Source organism: Chamaea fasciata, unplaced genomic scaffold, assembly GCF_029207755.1.
Source record: "Chamaea fasciata isolate MVZ Bird 193981 ecotype frontalis unplaced genomic scaffold, bChaFas1.0.hap1 SCAF_133, whole genome shotgun sequence".
NCBI classification, from domain to species: Eukaryota; Metazoa; Chordata; class Aves; order Passeriformes; family Sylviidae; genus Chamaea; species Chamaea fasciata.
The window spans coordinates 5001-27884 of NW_027094218.1; the positions used below are offsets into that span (position 1 = coordinate 5001).

A 22884-nucleotide genomic window follows, 5' to 3' on the forward strand; every position below is an offset into this window, starting at 1 on the left:
GAGAGAAAATGACAGAAACAGAGAGAAATAGAGAAAGAGAAAAACACAAAGAGAGAAATTGTCTATTTCTCTCTGTCTTTGTCTAAGACAGAAAAAGACAAAGACAGAGAGAAATAGAGAAATAGACAAAGACAGAGAAATAGAAAGAAACAGAGAAAAACACAGAGAAACAGACAAAGAGAGAGAAATAGACAGAGCCAGAGAGAAATAGACAGAGAGAAATAGAAAGGAAGTGAAATAGAGAGTGAAATAGACACAAAGACATACAGAGAAACAGGGTTAGAGAAAAATAGAAATCAAAAGAGAAAAACAGAGAAACAGCATGAGAGAGAAAGAGTGAAACAGTTAGAGTGAAAGCAAAAGACAGACTGAAACAGACTGAAAGCAAAACAGACAGAAAAAGAGAGTTAAAGAGAAAGAGAAACAGAAAAACATCTAGAAATAGAATAACAGAGAAAAATTAAGAGTTAAGAGAGAAAGAAGCAGAATTAGACAGAAAAGGAAATAGCATGAAGGTGTAGAGAGGAAAATAGACTTACCTTGAGGTAGGAAATAGAATAAATGACTCTGACACCAAATAAACACAGGAGCCAAATGGGGGAGAGGGGGGCACGGGGTATCTTTATTGGGGGGGCAGGGGGGCATCTTTATTAGGGTATATTCAGCTTTTATTGCATGAATGGGTTTCTTTACACTTTAGTAAACATACAGAAACAACAGATACAAATGCAAATACAGATACAGTCCATAGGCACACCTATAAAATTACAATTTACATACAGAGCAATACATTGAAATACAGCAGCAAATGCCAATACAGAACAATACAAGTCAATACAAGCCAAATGACTATTAACACAATAGAACCATTTTTCAAAATCTGAAACACTCATTATATCTTGTTTTATTGTTACAGGAAACCCAAAACAAAAGCAGCACACATAAAACATAACAATCGTCCACCGCACACACCTCCTTCAGCATGCGCACCGTGCACCCTCTCTCGCCTCTCAATCCCCTACCGTCAGCACACACTCGCAACGCTCCTCGGGAACGTGGTTCCCGGGAGCCCTGAAAAAATCAGCCTGCCTGACGAAAACCCCGGTCCCTAGGCCGTCGGCACCCAAACTTTGGCGATGAAGGTCGCCTCGCAGACCGGCCGGGACCGAGGAAAAAAAAACCCAGCCGGGGGGAAAAAAAAAAAAACCCCCCCGGCTGGGGATTTTTTATTCTAAGTTTAAAATGTGTTGAAAAACCTGGAAGGCAAAAGTCACACACACAAGGTTAGAACCAGTCAACATGCACACAAACCCACCCTCTCTCACCTCTCAATCCCCTACCATCAGCACACACTCGCACCGCTCCTCGGGAACGTGGTTCCCGGGAGCCCTGAAAAAATCAGCCTGCCTGACGAAAACCCCGGTCCCTAGGCCGTCGGCGCCCAAACTTTGGCGATGAACGTCGCCTCGCAGACCGGCCGGGACCGAGGAAAAAAAAACCCAGCCGGGGGGAAAAAAAAAAAAACCCCCCCGGCTGGGGATTTTTTATTCTAAATTTAAAATGTGTTGAAAAACCTGGAAGGCAAAAGTCACACACACAAGGTTAGAACCAGTCAGCACACACACTCGCACAGGCAAACCCAAGCAGACAGACAAGTCTCAGACATACACAGTCACTCTTCAGCTTACCCAGTAGATTCCAAGAGACTCCGTAGCATCAGCAACCACAGAGAGACTAATCCTGCCCGGAGACCTGCAAGACAACGACAGGTGGTCAACAAGTGCTTACCTGACAGCTAGGCATCATCCCCCCTCAGGGCCCATACCTTCTCTACCCAAAACTCCACAGAAAAAAGATGAACTGCAAAGCCCTACAACTCTTCTACCTAACTGTGACTGTGCCAGGGCAGGGCAGCTCAAGCATAAGTCATACAGTAGGATACAGCAACATCATGACTTAGAGTGCAATACAAACACAGTCACTTTCAATACAATACAAGCACAGTGACTTTGAGTGCAATACAAGCACAGTGACTTAGAGTGCAATACAAACAGTCACTTGCAACGCAAACAGAGTCACTGGCAGTGCAATGCAAACAGAGTCACTTGCAATACAAACAGAGTCACTGGCAATACAATACAATACAGAGTCACTGGCAATACAATACAATACAGAGTCACTTGCAATACAATACAATACAGAGTCACTTGCAATACAATACAATACAGAGTCACTTGCAATACAATACAATACAGAGTCACTTGCAATACAATACAATACAGAGTCACTTGCAATACAATACAATACAGAGTCACTTGCAATACAATACAAACACAGTCACTTGCAATACAATACAAACACAGTCACTTGCAATACAATACAGAGTCACTGGCAATACAATACAAACAGAGTCACTTGCAATACAATACAAACAGAGTCACTTGCAATACAAACAGAGTCACTGGCAGTGCAATACAAACAGAGTCACATGCAATACAATACAAACACAGTCACTTGCAATACAATACAAACACAGTCACATGCAAGACAATACAGAGTCACTGGCAATGCAAGACAATACAGAGTCACTGGCAATGCAAGACAATACAGAGTCACTGGCAATGCAATACAATACAGAGTCACTGGCAATGCAATACAATACAGAGTCACTGGCAATACAAACAGAGTCACTGGCAGTGCAATACAAACAGAGTCACAGGCAATACAATACAAACAGAGTCACAGGCAATACAATACAAACAGAGTCACTGGCAATACAATACAAACAGAGTCACTGGCAATACAATACAGAGTCACTGGCAATGCAATACAATACAGAGTCACTGGCAATGCAATACAATACAGAGTCACTGGCAATGCAATACAAACATAGTCACTGGCAATACAAAACAAACATAGTCACTTGCAATACAAAACAAACATAGTCACTTCCAAGACAAACATAGTCAGTTCCAAGTCAATACAAACAAAACTGCTCACTAGACTAAGTGCCTAAGCTGTTAAGAGGACGCTCCAGAAGCTCGGGAAGCCGAGTGAAGAAAGCGATGACTGCCGGGTGACCGTGGCGATGCCTCCGGATGAAAGGCAACCTCGTCGGGTGAACACGTCCGCTACGCCGCCGAGACTCAAAGACTGCTGACGACGCAAAACACGCTAGAATGCTGAACTGCCCTGCCTGGCAAATGCTCCGGCGAGACCGAGTGGAAACCCTCTCCCATTACTTCAGAGGGACCCAACCCACTAGGGCCCTCTCTTCTAAGCTAATGTGAAATTGCCTCCCACTTCCAAAGTTTTTTCCCCTGCACCCAAACACAAACCCCAACACTTATCTTTTGGAAGACGAGCGGACAAAATCCATCCTCCGAGGACTTCGGCGCTGCCGTATCCAAACTTAGGCTCTGCACCTCCTCTCAATACCTAAGACAACAAAGTACAAACTGTGAAAATTGTGTGACAGGAAACTAATCCCCAGGCTTTCCAAGCACCTCTGCCCCAACTCACCTCAGATACTGATTTGGCTCCACAGTCTACCCAGAGGGTACCTGCAAAAGGAAAAGGTACACATTTAGCATGCTGCTACACACCCCATGCCTATGGATCACCCCTAATGCCTAAAAGCCAACTTACCCGCTTGCCCCTAATCCTTGGCATGTGTAGGACAGTAGCAGCACCTGCAAAGACACAAAGAAAACAGCAGGCTGAGTCACTGAGAAAACACAATCACCACAATCTAACAGAACTCAGTAATACATAAAGCTCAAGCTGATACCCACCAAGTCACTGGCATCCAGGACCAGGAAATCTTGCAAGTGGACCACCTAAAATGAAAGTAAATTAAACAGTGGATGTTAGAGTTACACCAGAAATTGAGACCTGAGCAATGACAGCAGCTTCCATCCACCAGTTAATGCTCACCTAGGCAGCTGATCCTGGACTGCCAAGCTCCCGCTTTACCTCCTAAAAATAAAAACAAAAAACAAGGCTGTAGCAGAGTCACAATGTACATCCCCCTGGCAAAACCAAACTGGGACTGACTTAAACTCACACCCACCTGGCCGCTGCCAGCCTGAGCCACGACAACCTCACAAGCAGACCACCTGAAATAAAACAAAAATCAACAGTGGATGGTTAGACTTGAGGCAGAAATGGAGAGCGGAGCAACAACAACAGCTGCTGTCCACCAGTGAATGCTCACCTGGCCCGCTTCTCCTGGACTGCCAATATCCTGCATAAGCTCCTAAAAACAAAGACAAAGGTCAGGGCTGTATCAGAGCCACCATTTACACCTCCCCTGCAAAGACCGACAGGGACTGACCTTCTCGGGGGAACCGACGCCACCCATAGGGGCTGCTCTGCCACAGGTTTAATCAGTCTGCATCTGAAAGAAAGTTAGGACAAGAGTCAAAGGGCTGCAGGATAACTTGACAGCTCCACACATCTTGGGTCAATCTACAGATCCCACCTAGAAGCCAATGCACCCTGCATTTCAAATTTGTCCTATTACCCCTACACCCAGCTGTGCGGCAGGGCAGAGCAGCTCCGGGCCAAATACACACCCACACCCGTGACACAAGACGCAACAAACAAAGGGACGCGACAGGGAAAGAAAACTCTCGATGAGAGGAATGACCCTGAGGACCGAGAGAACTCGGGAGCAGATGACCGAGGTAAGCTGAAAGGAGAGCTGACCGGGCTCAGAGAAACCTGCAGGAAAAAAGATGCTAAGGGGATGACTTATCCCAAGAACCGCAAAGATGAACACTCGAGAATGCTCCGGTCACACTCTGCTACCTAGCTATGCATTCTTACAAGTCCTAATCCACCGGAATGGATGCTGGTGGTGCTCGGCTGTCAGTACAGCTCAGAACAAGACCTGGAAAGACATTGGACTGGATGCTTCTGAAGAGAGATACGATGCCCATGCCTGCCCGAGCTCCCGAGTCGATGGTCCGAGGGCATCGGCACCTGGCCGAGGAACTGAGAGTCCTGAGAGGCTAAGAGGGATGCCAGGGTTTTTGGTAGGCCCCTTGAAGGGCTAAGGCAAAAGACATGAAACAAAGAGTGCGCAACAAACGAGGGACACGACAAGCACCGGGACTGCTCTGCCCTGCACACCTCAGTGGAGAGATCAAAAGGGAGACTTTCCCTGTAGGAAGCCTAAGGGGCCGCTTCCTGGACAACCCCAGCTCCAAACCCAACTCAAAAACCACTCCCGGTTGAAAGCCGACCCGGCCCCCCACTTTCGTCCCCTCCGTGGCTCGGAGCCCTCCACTTATCTCTCAGACATCTGGAGATGCAGAGTCCAGGCAGGTGAAAAGGAAGGCTGGCTCTCCCTCAGGGAAATTCCTGCTAACACCAGGCTGCTCACTCTTAATCAGCTGCAATAAAGAAAAGCAAACATCACTGTGTGATCTTAGCAGCACAGCACCCAAACCCCAACAATTCTGCTACTCACCATCTCTTGAGAACGCCCAGGCCCTCAAGCCCGCTGCCTCGGCCGTGCTTGGAGAGTCATGCCATCGTCCTGGGGTAGGCCTGGATTAAGAACACACAGGGGATTTGACAGTGCTGAAACTTGACAGGACCCTCTCTCCTCCCTGCCTCCCCAACTCCTCAGCTGTTATCAAAGCCTACCTGGAAAGCAGCTTCAAACAGAGAAATTGAGGCTTGATCACACAGTCCTGTAATGCTTCTGAAGGGCTCCCAAAAAAAGGTGCCCAAGTTCATGATCTCATGGCAGAGGGTACTTCAGCAGAAGAAGAGTGGACCACCTAAAACACAATAATAGAAGCTTAGAGGTGCACCAGAAATTGAGACCTGAGCAATTACAGCCACTTCCATCCACCAGTCAATGCTCACCTAGGCAGCTGGTCCTGGACTGCCAAGATCCCACTTTACCTCCTAAAAATAAAAACAAAAAACAAGGCTGTAGCAGAGTCACAATGTACACCTCCCCAGCAAAACCAAACTGGGACTGACTTAAACTCACACCCACCTGGCCGCTGCCAGCCTGAGCCACGACAGCCTCACAAGCAGACCACCTGAAATAAAACAAAAATCAACAGTGGATGGTTAGACTTGAGCCAGAAATTCAGACGGGAGCAATAACAACTGCTTCTGTCCACCGGTCGATGCTCACCTGGCGCACTTCACCTGGACTGCCAATATCCTGCATAAGCTCCTAAAAACAAAGACAAAGGTCAGGGCTGTATCAGAGCCACCATTTACACCTCCCCTGCAAAGACCGACAGGGACTGACCTTCTCGGGGGAACCGATGAATCCCACAGGGGCTGCTCTGCCACAGGTTTAATCAGTCTGCATCTGAAAGAAAGTTAGGACAAGAGTCAAAGGGCTGCAGGATAACTTGACAGCTCCACACATCTTGGGTCAATCTACAGATCCCACCTAGAAGCCAATGCACCCTGCATTTCAAATTTGTCCTATTACCCCTACACCCAGCTGTGCTGCAGGGCAGAGCAGCTCCGGGCCAAATACACACCCACACCCGTGACACAAGACGCAACAAACAAAGGGACGCGACAGGGAAAGAAAACTCTCGATGAGAGGAATGACCCTGAGGACCGAGAGAACTCGGGAGCAGATGACCGAGGTAAGCTGAAAGGAGAGCTGACCGGGCTCAGAGAAACCTGCAGGAAAAAAAGATGCTAAGGGGATGACTTATCCCAAGAACTGCAAAGATGAACACTCGAGAATGCTCCGGTCACACTCTGCTACCTAGCTATGCATTCTTACAAGTCCTAATCCACCGGAATGGATGCTGGTGGTGCTCGGCTGTCAGTACAGCTCAGAACAAGACCTGGAAAGACATTGGACTGGATGCTTCTGAAGAGAGATACGATGCCCATGCCTGCCCGAGCTCCCGAGTCGATGGTCCGAGGGCATCGGCACCTGGCCGAGGAACTGAGAGTCCAGAGAGGCTAAGAGGGATACCAGGGTTTTTGGTAGGCCCCTTGAAGGGCTAAGGCAAAAGACATGAAACAAAGAGTGCGCAACAAACGAGGGACACGACGAGCACCGGGACTGCTCTGCCCTGCACACCTCAGTGGAGAGATCAAAAGGGAGACTTTCCCTGTAGGAAGCCTAAGGGGCCGCTTCTTGGATGGCCCCGTCTCCAAACCCCCGCCCGGTGGAAAGCCGACCCCGCCCCCCGCTTTCGTCCCCTCCGTGGCTCGGAGCCCTCCACTTATCTCTCAGACATCTGGAGATGCAGAATCCTGGCAGGTGAAAAGGAAGGCCGCCTCTCCCTCAGGGAAATTCCTGCTAACACCAGGTTGCTCTCTCTTAGTCAGCTGCAATAAAGAAAAGCAAACATCACTGTGTGGTCTTAGCACCGCATCGCCCAAAACCGAACAATTCTGCTACCCACCGCCTCTTGAGAACGCCTGGGTGCTCGGGCCCGCTGCCTCGGCCGTGCTTGGAGGGTGATGGCATCGTCAGGGGGTAGGTCTGGATTAAGAGCAGACAAGGGATTTGACATTGCTGATACTTGAGAGGACGCTCGCTCCTCCTCTCCTCCCTGCCTCCCCGACTCCTCGGCCATTATCAAAGACTACCTGGAAAGCAGCTTCAAACGGAGAAATCGAGGCTTGATCACACAGTCCTGTAATGCTTCTGAAGGGCTCCAAAGAGAGGGACCCGGTCCATCACCTCATTGGAGAAGGGACTTCAGCATAATGACAGCAGACTGCCTAAAACAGACAAAAATACAACCTTAGAGTTGCACCAGATATTGAGACCTGAGTGATAACAGCTGCTTCCATCCACCGGACAATGCTCACCTGGGCCGCTTCACCTGGACTGCCAATATCCCTCTTTACCTCCTAAAAAAAAAGACAAAAAACAACGCTGTAACACAGTCATCATTTACACTGCCCCGGCAAAGGCAAACTGGGACTGACTTAAGCACATACCCTCTTGGCTGCTGGTATCCACGACCGGGACATTTCACAAGCGGGCCACCTAAAAATAAGAAAACAAACAGCAGATATTAGATTTTCACCAGAAACTGAGACCTGAGCAACAGCAACCGGTTCTGTCCGCAGATCAATGCTCACCTTGCACGCTTCACCTTCACCGCCAACATCCTGCTTTACCTCCTAAAAATAGAGACAAAGAAACAGGCAGTAACAAGGGCACCAATTACACTGGCCCTGCAAAGACAAACTGCAACTGACGTAAGCTGACACCTACCTGGCCGCTGGAATCCACAAACAGGACATCTCAAAACCAGACCACCTGAAAAAAAAAAAAAACCCAACAGTGAATGGTTACAGTTGCACAAGAAATTGACACCGGAGAAATAACAACTGCTTCTGTTCACCGGTCCATGCTCACCTTGCCCGCTTCTTCTGGACTGCCAATATCCTGCATTAGCTCCTAAAAACAAAGACAAAGGTCAGGGCTGTAACAGAGGCACCATTTACACCTCCCCTGCAAAGACCGACTCAGACTGACCTTCTCGGGAGAACCGACTCCACCGATAGGGGCTGCTCTGCCACAGGTTTAATCAGTCTGCATCTGAAAGAAAGTTAGGACAAAAGTCAAAGGGCGGAAGGATAACTTGACAGCACCAGGCATCTTGTGTCAATCTACAGATAGAACCTAGAAGCCAATAGACCCTGCACTTCAAATTTGTCCTATTACCCCTACACCCAGCTGTGCTACAGGGCAGGGCAGAGCAGCGCTGGGCCAAATACACACCCACACCCGTGACACAAGACGCAACAAACGAGGAGACACGACAGGGAAAGAAAAAATCTCGAAGAGAGGAATGACGCTGAGGACCGAGAGAACTCGGGAGGAGATGATCGAGGTAAGACGGATGGAGAGCTGACCGGGCTCAGAGAAACCTGCAGGAAAAAAGACGCTAAGGGGATGACTTATCCCAAGAACTGCAAAGATGGACGCTCGAGAATGCTCCGGTCAGAATCCTCTCCCTAGCTTTGCATCCTTACAAGTCCTAATCCACCGGAATGGATCGTGGTGGTGCTTGGCTGTCAGTACAGCTCAGAACAAGACCTGAAAAGACAGTAAACTGGATGCTTCTGAAAATAAATGCGATTCCCATGCTGGCCTGAGCTCCCGAGTCGATGGTTTGATGGTATCAGCGCCTGGCCGAGGAACTGAGGGACCAGAGATGCTAAAAATGATGCCGGGATTTTGATGGCCCCTTGAAAAGCCACAGAAAATGACATGAAATACAAGACACTCAAAAGACACAGTGTGCACAACAGACAACTGACAGGACATGCACCGGGACTGGACTGCCCTGCACCACAGCATTGGGATCAAAATTAATGCTTCCCCTTGACAGCTAACGGGATCGCTGAGTGGGGCTGGACGACGCTGCGCGCCGGACCGCACGATGCGGACGGGGACCGTTCTGCCTTGCGTGCCCCGTAGTTACTATTGAAGTATAGCCGTTCCCTTCGGCTGTCCTAAGTGGCCCCTTAAGGGACACCCCTGTCCCCTCTGGTAGCTGTTAAACCGGACCCATAAATTTCTGACACCCCTGTCGTCCTATCTCGAGGCCGTGGCCCCTGACTTATCTTTGAGATGACCGGTAAGGTGAATCCACGTTGGACTGGAAATAAGTCTGTCTCAGAAGGCCCTCCAATCGCCGATTAGCCTCTTAGCTAAGAAAAAGAAAAATTAAAATCGATGCACTAATTTAGCGGCACGTGCGCCGAATCCCGAGGAGGCGGCCGCTCGCCCTCGCCTAAGCGTGCCCGGGTCCTCGAGTCTGTGGCTTCGTCCCGCATCTAAGCCTAGGGCTGTTACAATGTCCGGTACCTGAGTTAGCAGGGGGCAAAACTGTAGGGCAGGTCTGTGAGCAAAACTTAGGTGCTCACATTTACGTATCTTAGGTGCTCTTCTGTGCTATAAGACGCATAAATGCAGCTGCTATTACTTGCAAAAAAGCCTTGGGGGAGGCCCTCAAATGCAGGTCGTTCCTCATTTTGCTGCCTTCAAAACCTGCTAACTCTCAACCGGGTACCCTGAACGTGGTCCTCGCCTTACCGATCGGAAGCCTGGATCTCGGTCGTTGCCTCTGACGTGTACAGTAGCCCTTTTGAGGTGACAAATCTTCTGAAAGAATCTGGAAGATCGTGCTGGATGTGACCTATAACTTCAGGAGTAGTGCTCCTCCTAAAAGAAAATGAGAACAAACCCAGAAATTACAAAAGCGCCTTTCCTCCCCTGAAGGTGCAAACAAAACCCCTGAACTTAAATACTCCCTGTATTTGATAGCATCTTCTTTGTAGTGTCCTCAAAGCTCCTGTTATTTGTAGGTGCCCAAAAACACCTAACAAAAATAAGCTAATAGAGCCTCTTCGCTGAAATGAGAGGAGAGCTCTTACCCTGGCTGATTCCCAGGAGGGAATGAAGCCCCTTGGCAAAAGCTGGGGTTAATATACCCCTGATTGGGCCCGCCCCTCGTTCCCAGAATGCCCGGGAAAAGGGAGGAGGCAACTCCCACGGGGTATAAAAGCTCTCGAAGGAGCTGCAGCTGTTTGGCTCCTCTGACTCAAATGCAAGGTAAGTACAGGGCTCGATAGAGAAAAAAACTCCTTGGGGTAATAAGGCTATTTTTCTGTTTTGGCTGTAATGACTTCAGGCTAGAGGGCAAAAATAAAACTTAGTGTTTTAGTAACATAGCAAGATAGTAATTTGGGTAATTTGCTGTTGACGGGGGTAATTATTCCTGGGTGACTGCAATTAGTATTCCACAAGTGACTAAGTAGGATGACAAAGAACAGTAAGATTATGAATGGTGTAAGGCTCATTAGCACCTCTAAGTAAGGATATCAATGTATTAATTACAAAGGAGAAAAAGAATAAACTCCCAGGTGGTGTTAAGCTTATATATACGCCTGGATAGCTCCCGTCTGAGATAGGTGTTACCGGGGTACCCGTTCGAGTGCAACTGAAGTCCAATTTTAAATCCTTAAAATGCTGAAAAAGGCACGGGTTCCTTCAATTTAAAATTAGCATATGGGCAGTTACCTCTGCTTAAACTGTGACATGGAAAATAAATGGCTTGTGCCCCTTAACTTAATCTCCTAAAATTTTTGAAAAAGAGGAGTTTCCTTCAGTTTAACTCTCTCCAGGGAGGAGAAAAAAGGGGAGCGTTCCCTAAAATTCAAGCCCTTAAAAAGCAGAGACAGCTAGGCCCCTCTGAACTAGCACCTCCCCGCAGGGGTGTGCCCAGGAAACCCTCTGAAGACAGGGGGCATTGTGGGATGAGGTCGAGAAAGGTCCCGCAGATTGTTCGTTCCCCTGCGTGACCCTTCGTCTGCCTGTGAAACGCTGGGGTGCTAGGCTTCCGTTCTGTGGAAGAGAACTGTTCTTCTTGTGGCCGGTGGCCAAGATGGAAGTTCTATCCCCAGAATTCCCTATGTCCTAATTTTGTAATTATTTAGGAAATTTTTCCCAGACTGTAAGCAATTACCAGAAATATTTACTTAGAAATCCTTACTGAATTGTGTATCTGTTGAGGTCTTCTACGTGTCCCTTAAGGAGCTAGGGGAGTTGCCAGGTGACTTATGTCTAATCCTGACCGGCCCGGAGCAAACCGGAGTCCTGCTGCCGGTGGCTGGTCCACCCTAAATTACAGTAAGATATTAATGTAATTTATAAAAATTCCCTTTGCCTACTAAACAAATTTTCCAGGATGATCCAGGGAAGAGATCTGATGCATCCTTAGTTTGGCAAATGCCAGTTCTCAGATCCATCTAGGCAGAAAAGTACTACAAGTATTTGCTTGTTTTTTACTACATCTAGCTGTATGATGAAAATAGATGAATGGTCATTAGGTAAAAACTTTTCAGAGGGCAAAATATTTCACACAGATCCCATTTTGACAGTATGGCAGTTTTGGGGATTAGGAATCCCATCCATAGAAGACATGAAAGAAATGATACTTTGCAACTTGATATTTAGAAATTGTCTTAGAGATGTTATAACTTAATATTCTAACATTATGAAATAGAATGGTTTTGGCATGTTGAAACTGGGTGATTCTGGTATTCCGGAACCCATCCCGTATTTTGCAATGGAGACTTTAAAACGTACATGTTTAATACTTTGAAACCTGGTGAACACCTATATGAAATCCAGGCAGAGTAATGTTTCTGAATCTAGATGGAGAGAGATGAGGGTTGTAGCAATGTTGCAAGCAGATTGACGGACATCTTATAAAAACGACATGTAACTGCTTTCAAATTAGGGGAGTTACTTTTTTCAATCTAGGGCAGGCAGGATTTTTAGGGTCAGAGGAGAAGTATCCCTGCAAAAATTACCGATAGAAGAATATTTCACCCAAACCCAATAAACCAAAAGTAGGATTCAGGGAGGGTACATACTACCAGTGGACTATAAAAACAGACATCAGGACCCTAAGGGGGTGACTTAACTTTCCCACAAAAGGAACGTCCAGTCAGGTCTAAGGCCTTCTACATGGAACTAGACTTCTAGAAAATAGAATTCTGAATGCATCAGCATTGCACCAAGACCCATGCTACTAGAAGCAGAATGCCAGACTGGCCGTGGAGTGCCAAACACCTCCTAAAAACTGAAATCAGGAATGTGATAGGGTGAGTCCAGCTTGCCACACAAAAGGGCCACTGATGTTGAACAGAGCGCTATGCCCAGGAGTGGACTTATGCCATCTACAAATCTAAACATAGCTACACTTCTCCCAGAGCCAAGGTGCCAGAAGCTGGAACCCTAACTGTCCTTCGAGTGCCAAATCTCTCCTACAACCGAACATTACGAACTTCTAGGAGTGAGTTTCTGTTCAATCAGAAGAGAACCACCGTTCCTGCACAGAACTCTCTGCCACGGAGTGGGCTGCCAAATGATAAAATTAACTTCAGCACAGGACATCTGCCAGATCCAAACTGCCAGAAGCTGGAACCCTTACTGTCCTTGGAGTGCCAAATCTATCCTATGAACTGACATCAGGAACCTGATGGGGAGAGTTTAGGTTCCCACGAAAGAGCCACCTTTCCTTCAGTGAGCTCTGTGCCCCAGACTGGGCTTCTGCCTCTTAGAATTCTGAACAACACACTTACTCCCAGATCCACGCTGTCAGTACCTGGAAGCCTGGCTCCCCTGAGACTGCCAAATGGCTCCTTAAAACGAACAATCTGAACCAGGGGGTTTGTTTAGTTTCCCCAGAAAAAGGGACACCATTCCTGCACAGAGCTCTGAGCCCAGAAGTGAGCTTCTGCCACTTACAATTCTGAACACTGCTGCACTTCTCCCATGGCCAAGCTGCCAGAATCTGGAGCCCTAACTGTCCTTCGAGTGGCAAATGTCTCCTACCACCTGATATGAGGAACCTGGTGCGGGCAGTTTAGCTTCCCACCGAACAGAGCCACCACGGCAGCACAGAACTCCCTGCCCCAGAGGGGGCTTCTGCCTCCTAAAAATAAGTTAAGCACAGGATATCTGCCAGACCCAAGCTGCCAGATGCTGGAACCCTAACTGTCCTTGGAGGACAAAATGTCTCCTACAACCTGAAATGAAGGACTTGGAGGAGTGAGTTTAGCTTCCCACAGAAGAGAGCCACCGTTGCTGCACAGAACTCTCTGGAGCCAAATTGGGGTTCTGCCTGCTAAACATAAAGTCACCACAGGACACCTGCCAGATCAAAGCTTTCAAAAGTTGGAAATCTAACTGTCCTTGGAGTGCCCAATGTCTCCTACAACCTGACATTAGGAACGTGGAGAGGTGAGTTTAGCTTCCCACAGAAAACAGCCACCATTCCTGTACAGAACTCTCTGCCCCAGACTGGGCTGCTAACTCATAAAATTAAGTTCAGCACAGGACTGCTACCAGATCCAAGCTCCCAGACGCTGGAACCCTTACTGTCCTTGGAGTGCCAAATCGATCCTATAAATTGAAATCTGGAACCTGATGGGGTGAGTCCAGATTCCCACAGAAAAGGGGCGACACTTCCTGCACAGAGCCCTCTGACCCAGAGAGGACTACTGCCTGCTAAAAATAAATCCACACAGGATATCAGCCAAATCCAAGCTCCCAGAGACTGGAACTCTAACTGTCCTTGGAGTGCCCAATATCTACTACAACCTGACATCAGGAACTTGGAGGGGTGAGTTTAGCTTCCCAGAGAAGAGAGCCACTATTCCTGCACAGAACTCTCTGCCACAGAGTGGGCTACTAACTGATAAAAATAAGTATAGTACAAAACTTCTGCCAGATCCAACCTTAGAGAAGCTGGAACCCTTACAGTCCTTGGAGTGTCCAATGTCTCCTACAACCTGACATTAGAAACTTAGGGGGTGAGTATAGCGTCCCACAGAAGAGAGCCACTGTTCCTGCACAGAGCTCTGTGCCCGGGACTGGGCTTCTGCCACTTAGAATTCTGAACAGTGTACTTACTCCACAACCAAGCTGCCATGAAGCTGAAACCCTAGCTGCCCTTAGACTGCCAAACACCCCCTGCAAACTGACATCAGGAATTTGGAGGGGTAAGTTTAGCTTTCCACAGAAAAGACCCACCGTTCCTGCACAGAACTCTCGGCCACGGAGTGGGCTGCGAACTGAAAAAAATCAGTTCTGCACAGGACTTCTGCCAGATCCAAGCATCCAAAAGCTGGAACCCTAACTGTCCTGCGAGTGCCCAATGTCTCCTACAACCTGACATTAGGAACTTAGTCGGTGAGTATAGCTTCCCACAGAAGAGAGCCACTGTTCCTGCACAGAGCTCTGTGCCACGGAGTGGGCTTCTGCCACTTAGAATTCTGAACAGTGTACTTACTCCCACAACCAAGCTGCCATGAAGCTGAAACCCTAGCTACCCTTAGACTGCCAAACACCCCCTGCAAACTTACATCAGGAACTTGGAGGGGTGAGTTTAGCTTTCCACAGAAAAGACGCACCGTTCCTGCAAAGAACTCTCGGCCACGGAGTGGGCTGCTAACTGAAAAAATAAGTTCTGCACAGGACTTCTGCCAGATCCAAGCATCCAAAAGCTGGAACCCTAACTGTCCTGCGAGTGCCCAATGTCTCCTACAACCTGACATTAGGAACTTAGTCGGTGAGTATAGCTTCCCACAGAAGAGAGCCACTGTTCCTGCACAGAGCTCTGTGCCCGGGAGTGGGCTTCTGCCACTTAGAATTCTGAACACTGCTGCACTTCTCCCATAGTCAAGCTCCCAGAAGCTGGAACCCTAACTGTCCTGCGAGTGCCCAATGTCTCCTACAACCTGACATTAGGAACTTCAGGGGGTGAGTTTAGCTTCCCACAGAAGAGACCCACAGTTCCTGCACAGAACTCTCGGCCACGGAGTGGGCTGCTAACTGATAAAAATAAGTTCAGCACAGGACTTCTGCCAGATCCAAGCATCCAGAAGCTGGAACCCTTACTGGCCTTGGAGCGCCAAATGTCTCCTACAGCCTGACATCAGGAACCTGCTGGGGTGACTTTAGTTTCCCACAGAAAAGACCCACAGTTCCTGCACAGAGCTCTGTGTCCCGGAGTGGGCTTCTGCCACTTAGAATTCTGAACAGTGCACATTACTCCCAGAAGCAAGCTGTCAGAAGCTGGAACCCTAACTGCCCTTGGAGTGCCCAATGTCTCCTACAACCTGACATTAGGAACTTAGTCGGTGAGTATAGCTTCCCACAGAAGAGAGCCACTGTTCCTGCACAGAGCTCTGTGCCCGGGACTGGGCTTCTGCCACTTAGAATTCTGAACAGTGTACTTACTGCCACAACCAAGCTGCCATGAAGCTGAAACCCTAGCTGCCCTTAGACTGCCAAACACCTCCTGCAAACCGACATCAGGAACTTGGAGGAGTGACTTTAACTTCCCACAGAAGAGATCCACCGTTCCTGCACAGAGCTCTGTGCCCGGGAGTGGGCTTCTGCCACTTGCAATTCAGAACACTGCTGCGCTTCTCCCATAACCAATCTCCCAGAAGCTGGAACCCTTACTGGCCTTGGAGTGCCAAATGTCTCCTACAGCCTGACATCAGGAACCTGCTGGGGTGAGTTTACTTTCCCACAGAAAAGACCCACAGTTCCTGCACAGAGCCCTCTGCCCCAGAGTGGGCTTCTGCCACTTAGAATTCTGAACACTGCACATTACTCCCAAAACCAAGCTGTCAGAAGCTGGAACCCTAACTGTCCTTGGAGTGCCCAATGTCTCCTACAAACTGACATTAGGAACTTAGTCGGTGAGTATAGCTTCCCACAGAAGAGAGCCACTGTTCCTGCACAGAGCTCTGTGCCCGGGAGTGGGCTTCTGCCACTTAGAATTCTGAACACTGCTGCACTTCTCCCATAGCCAAGCTCCCAGAAGCTGGAACCCTAGCTGTCCTTGGAGTGCCCAATGTCTCCTACAACCTGACATTAGGAACTTAGTCGGTGAGTATAGCTTCCCACAGAAAAGACCCACCGTTCCTTCACAGAACTCTCGGCCACGGAGTGGGCTGCTACCTGATAAAAATAAGTTCAGCACAGGACTTCTGCCAGACCCAAGCATCCAGAAGCTGGAACCCTAACTGGCCTTGGAGCGCCAAATGTCTCCTACAGCCTGACATTAGGAACTTCGGGGGGTGAGTTTAGTTTCCCACAGAAGAGACCCACAGTTCCTGCACAGAGCTCTGTGCCCGGGAGTGGGCTTCTGCCACTTACAATTCTGAACACTGCTGCACTTCTCCCATATCCCAGCTCCCAGAAGCTGGAACGCTAAGTGTCCTGCGAGTGCCCAATGTCTCCTACAACCTGACATTAGGAACTTAGTCGGTGAGTATAGCTTCCCACAGAAAAGACCCACCGTTCCTGCACAGAGCTCTGTGTCCAGGAGTGGGCTTCTGCCACTTAGAATTCTGAACAGTGTACTTACTCCCACAACCAAGCTGCCATGAAGCTGAAACCCTAGCTGCCCTTAGACTGCCAAACACCCCCTGCAAACTGACATCAGGAACTTGGAGGGGTGAGTTTAGCTTCCCACAGAAAAGACCCACCGTTCCTGCACAGAACTCTCGGCCACGGAGTGCGCTGCTAACTGATAAAAATAAGTTCAGCACAGGACTTCTGCCAGATCCAAGCATCCAGAAGCTGGAACCCTTACTGGCCTTGGAGTGCCAAATGTCTCCTACAGCCTGACATCAGGAACCTGCTGGGGTGAGTTTAGTTTCCCACAGAAAAGACCCACAGTTCCTACACAGAGCTCTGTGCCCCGGAGTGGGCTTCTGCCACTTAGAATTCTGAACAGTGCACATTACTCCCACAACCAAGCTGTCAGAAGCTGGAACCCTAACTGTCCTTGGAGTGCCCAATGTCTCCTACAACCTGACATTAGGAACTTAGTCGGTGAGTATAGCTTTCCACAGAACAGACCCACCGTTCCTGCACAGAACTCTCGGCCACGGAGTGCGCTGCTAACTGATAAAAATAAGTTCAGCACAGGACTTCTGCCAGATCCAAGCATCCAGAAGCTGGAACCCTAACTGGCCTTGGAGCGCCAAATGTCTCCTACAGCCTGACATCAGGAACCTGCTGGGGTGAGTTTTGTTTCCCACAGAAAAGACCCACAGTTCCTGCACAGAGCTCTGTGCCCGGGAGTGGGCTTCTGCCACTTAGAATTCTGAACAGTGCACATTACTCCCAGAACCAAGCTGTAAGAAGTTGGAACGCTAACTGTCCTTGGAGTGCCCAATGTCTCCTAAAACCTGCCATTAGGAACTTAGGGGGTGAGTATAGCTTCCCACAGAAGAGAGCCACTGTTCCTGCACAGAGTTCTGTGCCCGGGAGTGGGCTTCAACCACTTAGAATTCTGAACACTGCTGCACTTCTCCCATAGCCAAGCTCCCAGAAGCTGGAACCCTAACTGTCCTGCGAGTGCCCAATGTCTCCTACAACCTGACATTAGGAACTTCAGGGGGTGAGTTTAGCTTCCCACAGAAGAGACCCACAGCTCCTGCACAGAGCTCTGTGTCCCGGAGTGGGCTTCTGCCACTTAGAATTCTGAACAGTGTACTTACTCCCACAACCAAGCTGCCATGAAGCTGAAACCCTAGCTGCCCTTAGACTGCCAAACACCCCGTGCAAACTGACATCAGGAACTTGGAGGGGTGAGTTTAGCTTTCCACAGAAAAGACCCACCGTTCCTGCACAGAACTCTCGGCCACGGAGTGGGCTGCGAACTGAAAAAAATAAGTTCTGCACAGGACTTCTGCCAGATCCAAGCATCCAAAAGCTCGAACCCTAACTGTCCTGCGAGTGCCCAATGTCTCCTACAACCTGACATTAGGAACTTAGTCGGTGAGTATAGCTTCCCACAGAAGAGAGCCACTGTTCCTGCACAGAGCTCTGTACCCGGGAGTGGGCTTCTGCCACTTAGAATTCTGAACAGTGTACTCACTCCCACAACCAAGCTGCCAGGAAGCTGAAACCCTAGCTGCCCTTAGACTGCCAAACACCCCCTGAAAACCGACATCAGGAACTTGGAGGGGTGAGTTTAGCTTTCCACAGAAAAGACCCACCGTTCCTGCACAGAACTCTCGGCCACGGAGTGCGCTGCTAACTGATAAAAATAAGTTCAGCACAGGACTTCTGCCAGATCCAAGCATCCAGAAGCTGGAACCCTAACTGGCCTTGGAGCGCCAAATGTCTCCTACAGCCTGACATCACGAACTTAGTCGGTGAGTATAGCTTCCCACAGAAGAGAGCCACTGTTCCTGCACAGAGCTCTGTGCCCGGGAGTGGGCTTCTGCCACTTAGAATTCTGAACAGTGTACTTACTCCCACAACCAAGCTGCCATGAAGCTGAAACCCTAGCTGCCCTTAGACTGCCAAACACCCCCTGCAAACTGACATCAGGAACTTGGAGGGGTGAGTTTTGCTTCCCACAGAAAAGACCCACCGTTCCTGCACAGAACTCTCGGCCACGGAGTGGGCTGCTAACTGATAAAAATAAGTTCAGCACAGGACTTCTGCCAGATCCAAGCATCCAGAAGCTGGAACCCTTACTGGCCTTGGAGTGCCCAATGTCTCCTACAGCCTGACATTAGGAACTTAGTCGGTGAGTATAGCTTCCCACAGAAGAGAGCCACTGTTCCTGCACAGAGCTCTGTGCCCGGGACTGGGCTTCTGCCACTTAGAATTCTGAACAGTGTACTTACTGCCACAACCAAGCTGCCATGAAGCTGAAACCCTAGCTGCCCTTAGACTGCCAAACACCTCCTGCAAACCGACATCAGGAACTTGGAGGAGTGACTTTAACTTCCCACAGAAGAGATCCACCGTTCCTGCACAGAGCTCTGTGCCCCGGAGTGGGCTTCTGCCACTTAGAATTCTGAACAGTGTACTTACTGCCACAACCAAGCTGCCATGAAGCTGAAACCCTAGCTGCCCTTAGACTGCCAAACACCCCCTGCAAACTGACATCAGGAACTTGGAGGGGTGAGTTTAGCTTCCCACAGAAGAGAGCCAATGTTCCTGCACAGAACTCTCGGCCACGGAGTGGGCTGCTAACTGATAAAAATAAGTTCAGCACAGGACTTCTGCCAGATGCAAGCATCCAGAAGCTGGAACCCTAACTGGCCTTGGAGCGCCAAATGTCTCCTACAGCCTGACATCAGGAACCTGCTGGGGGGAGTTTAGTTTCCCACAGAAAAGACCCACAGTTCCTGCACAGAGCTCTGTGCCCTGGAGTGGGATTCTGCCACTTAGAATTCTGAACAGTGCACATTACTCCCACAACCAAGCTGTCAGAAGCTGGAACCCTAACTGTCCTTGGAGTGCCCAATGTCTCCTACAACCTGACATTAGGAACTTAGTCGGTGAGTATAGCTTCCCACATAAAAGACCCACCGTTCCTGCACAGAACTCTCGGCCACGGAGTGGGCTGCTACCTGATAAAAATAAGTTCAGCACAGGACTTCTGCCAGATCCAAGCATCCAGAAGCTGGAACCCTAACTGGCCTTGGAGCGCCAAATGTCTCCTACAGCCTGACATCAGGAACCTGCTGGGGGGAGTTTAGTTTCCCACAGAAGAGACCCACAGTTCCTGCACAGAGCTCTGTGCCCTGGAGTGGGCTTCTGCCACTTAGAATTCTGAACAGTGCACATTACTCCCAGAACCAAGCTGTCAGAAGCTGGAACCCTAACTGTCCTGCGAGTGCCCAATGTCTCCTACAACCTGACATTAGGAACTTAGTCGGTGAGTATAGCTTCCCACAGAAAAGACCCACCGTTCCTGCACAGAGCTCTGTACCCGGGAGTGGGCTTCTGCCACTTAGAATTCTGAACAGTGTACTCACTCCCACAACCAAGCTGCCAGGAAGCTGAAACCCTAGCTGCCCTTAGACTGCCAAACACCTCCTGCAAACCGACATCAGGAACTTGGAGGGGTGAGTTTAGCTTTCCACAGAAAAGACCCACCGTTCCTGCACAGAACTCTCGGCCACGGAGTGCGCTGCTAACTGATAAAAATAAGTTCAGCACAGGACTTCTCCCAGATCCAAGCATCCAAAAGCTGGAACCCTTACTGGCCTTGGAGTGGCAAATGTCTCCTACAACCTGACATCAGGAACCTGCTGGGGTGAGTTTAGTTTCCCACAGAAAAGACCCACAGTTCCTGCACAGAGCTCTGTGTCCCGGAGTGGGCTTCTGCCACTTAGAATTCTGAACAGTGCACATTACTCCCAGAAGCAAGCTGTCAGAAGCTGGAACCCTAACTGTCCTTGGAGTGCCCAATGTCTCCTACAACCTGACATTAGGAACTTAGTCGGTAAGTATAGCTTCCCACAGAAAAGACCCACCGTTCCTGCACAGAACTCTCGGCCACGGAGTGGGCTGCTAACTGATAAAAATAAGTTCAGCACAGGACTTCTGCCAAATCCAAGCATCCAGAAGCTGGAACCCTAACTGTCCTTGGAGTGCCCAATGTCTCCTACAACCTGACATTAGGAACTTAGTCGGTGAGTATAGCTTCCCACAGAAGAGAGCCACTGTTCCTGCACAGAGTTCTGTGCCCGGAAGTGGGCTTCTGCCACTTAGAATTCTGAACAGTGTACTTACTCCCACAACCAAGCTGCCATGAAGCTGAAACCCTAGCTGCCCTTAGACTGCCAAACACCTTCTGCAAACTGACATCAGGAACTTGGAGGGGTGAGTTTAGCTTTCCACAGAAAAGACCCACCGTTCCTGCACAGAACTCTCGGCCACGGAGTGGGCTGCGAACTGAAAAAAATAAGTTCTGCACAGGACTTCTGCCAGATCCAAGCATCCAAAAGCTGGAACCCTAACTGTCCTGCGAGTGCCCAATGTCTCCTACAACCTGACATTAGGAACTTAGTCGGTGAGCATAGCTTCCCACAGAAGAGAGCCACTGTTCCTGCACAGAGCTCTGTACCCGGGAGTGGGCTTCTGCCACTTAGAATTCTGAACAGTGTACTCACTCCCACAACCAAGCTGCCATGAAGCTGAAACCCTAGCTGCCCTTAGACTGCCAAACACCCCCCGCAAACTGACATCAGGAACTTGGAGGGGTGAGTTTAGCTTTCCACAGAAAAGACCCACCGTTCCTGCACAGAACTCTCAGCCACGGAGTGCGCTGCTAACTGATAAAAATAAGTTCAGCACAGGACTTCTGCCAGATCCAAGCATCCAGAAGATGGAACCCTTACTGGCCTTGGAGTGCCAAATGTCTCCTAGAGCCTGACATCAGGAACCTGCTGGGGTGAGTTTAGTTTCCCACAGAAAAAACCCACAGTTCCTGCACAGAGCTCTGTGTCCCAGAGTGGGCTTCTGCCACTTAGAATTCTGAACAGTGCACATTACTCCCAGAACCAAGCTGTCAGAAGCTGGAACCCTAACTGTCCTTGGAGTGCCCAATGTCTCCTAAAACCTGCCATTAGGAACTTAGGGGGTGAGTATAGCTTCCCACAGAAGAGAGCCACTGTTCCTGCACAGAGCTCTGTGCCCGGGAGTGGGCTTCTGCCACTTAGAATTCTGAACACTGCTTCACTTCTCCCATAGCCAAGCTCCCAGAAGCTGGAACCCAAACTGTCCTTGGAGTGCCCAATGTCTCCTACAACCTGACATTAGGACCTTCGGGGGGTGAGTTTAGCTTCCCACAGAAGAGAGCCACTGTTCCTGCACAGAGCTCTGTGCCCGGGACTGGGCTTCTGCCACTTAGAATTCTGAACAGTGTACTTACTGCCACAACCAAGCTGCCATGAAGCTGAAACTCTAGCTGCCCTTAGACTGCCAAACACCTCCTGCAAACCGACATCAGGAACTTGGAGGAGTGACTTTAACTTCCCACAGAAGAGATCCACCGTTCCTGCACAGAGCTCTGTGCCCGGGAGTGGGCTTCTGCCACTTGCAATTCAGAACACTGCTGCGCTTCTCCCATAACCAATCTCCCAGAAGCTGGAACCCTTACTGGCCTTGGAGTGCCAAATGGCTCCTACAGCCTGACATCAGGAACCTGCTGGGGTGAGTTAAGTTTCCCACAGAAAAGACCCACAGTTCCTGCACAGAGCCCTGTGCCCCAGAGTGGGCTTCTGCCACTTAGAATTCTGAACAGTGCACATTACTCCCAGAACCAAGCTGTCAGAAGCTGGAACCCTAACTGTCCTTGGAGTGCCCAATGTCTCCTAACACCTGACATTAGGAACTTAGTCGGTGAGTATAGCTTCCCACAAAAGAGAGCCACTGTTCCTGCACAGAGCTCTGTGCCCGGGAGTGGGCTTCTGCCACTTAGAATTCTGAACACTGCTGCACTTCTCCCATAGCCAAGCTCCCAGAAGCTGGAACCCAAACTGTCCTGCGAGTGCCCAATGTCTCCTACAACC

At 49.3% G+C, this 22884-nt stretch overlaps 4 long non-coding RNA genes across 6 annotated transcripts in view; all 4 read right to left on the reverse strand.

The window, feature by feature from the left end:
• Positions 1–2621: 2621 nt before the first annotated feature.
• On the reverse strand, positions 2622–4121 carry LOC136304608 (uncharacterized). 2 transcript variants are annotated; one of them, XR_010724700.1, is made up of 6 exons: positions 4073–4121; positions 3937–3978; positions 3795–3839; positions 3649–3692; positions 3523–3563; positions 2622–3438 (listed from the first exon to the last, which is right to left on the reverse strand). It is a non-coding gene; the product is annotated as an uncharacterized lncRNA (long non-coding RNA). The 2 variants fall into 2 exon arrangements; XR_010724699.1 differs by lacking the exon at positions 4073–4121 and having other exon boundaries at positions 3937–4060.
• Positions 4122–4405: 284 nt separating this feature from the next.
• On the reverse strand, positions 4406–5757 carry LOC136304609 (uncharacterized). Its single transcript, XR_010724701.1, has 3 exons — positions 5656–5757; positions 5477–5556; positions 4406–5399 (listed from the first exon to the last, which is right to left on the reverse strand). It is a non-coding gene; the product is annotated as an uncharacterized lncRNA (long non-coding RNA).
• Positions 5758–7209: 1452 nt separating this feature from the next.
• On the reverse strand, positions 7210–8562 carry LOC136304606 (uncharacterized). Its single transcript, XR_010724696.1, has 9 exons — positions 8498–8562; positions 8378–8419; positions 8234–8278; positions 8098–8139; positions 7954–8002; positions 7822–7863; positions 7597–7731; positions 7410–7489; positions 7210–7332 (listed from the first exon to the last, which is right to left on the reverse strand). It is a non-coding gene; the product is annotated as an uncharacterized lncRNA (long non-coding RNA).
• A 714-nt stretch (positions 8563–9276) lies between these two features.
• LOC136304607 (uncharacterized) overlaps positions 9277–22884 on the reverse strand; it is a 70051-nt gene continuing 56443 nt past the window's right edge. The window contains exons 1-3 of one of the 2 annotated variants that reach the window (XR_010724698.1): positions 10405–10418; positions 10064–10192; positions 9277–9678 (exon numbers count right to left, since the gene is read on the reverse strand). This is a non-coding gene — a long non-coding RNA (uncharacterized lncRNA). Of the gene's footprint in view, positions 9679–10063; positions 10193–10404; positions 10419–22884 lie in introns of those variants that run through there. The other variant, XR_010724697.1, reaches the window with a different exon arrangement.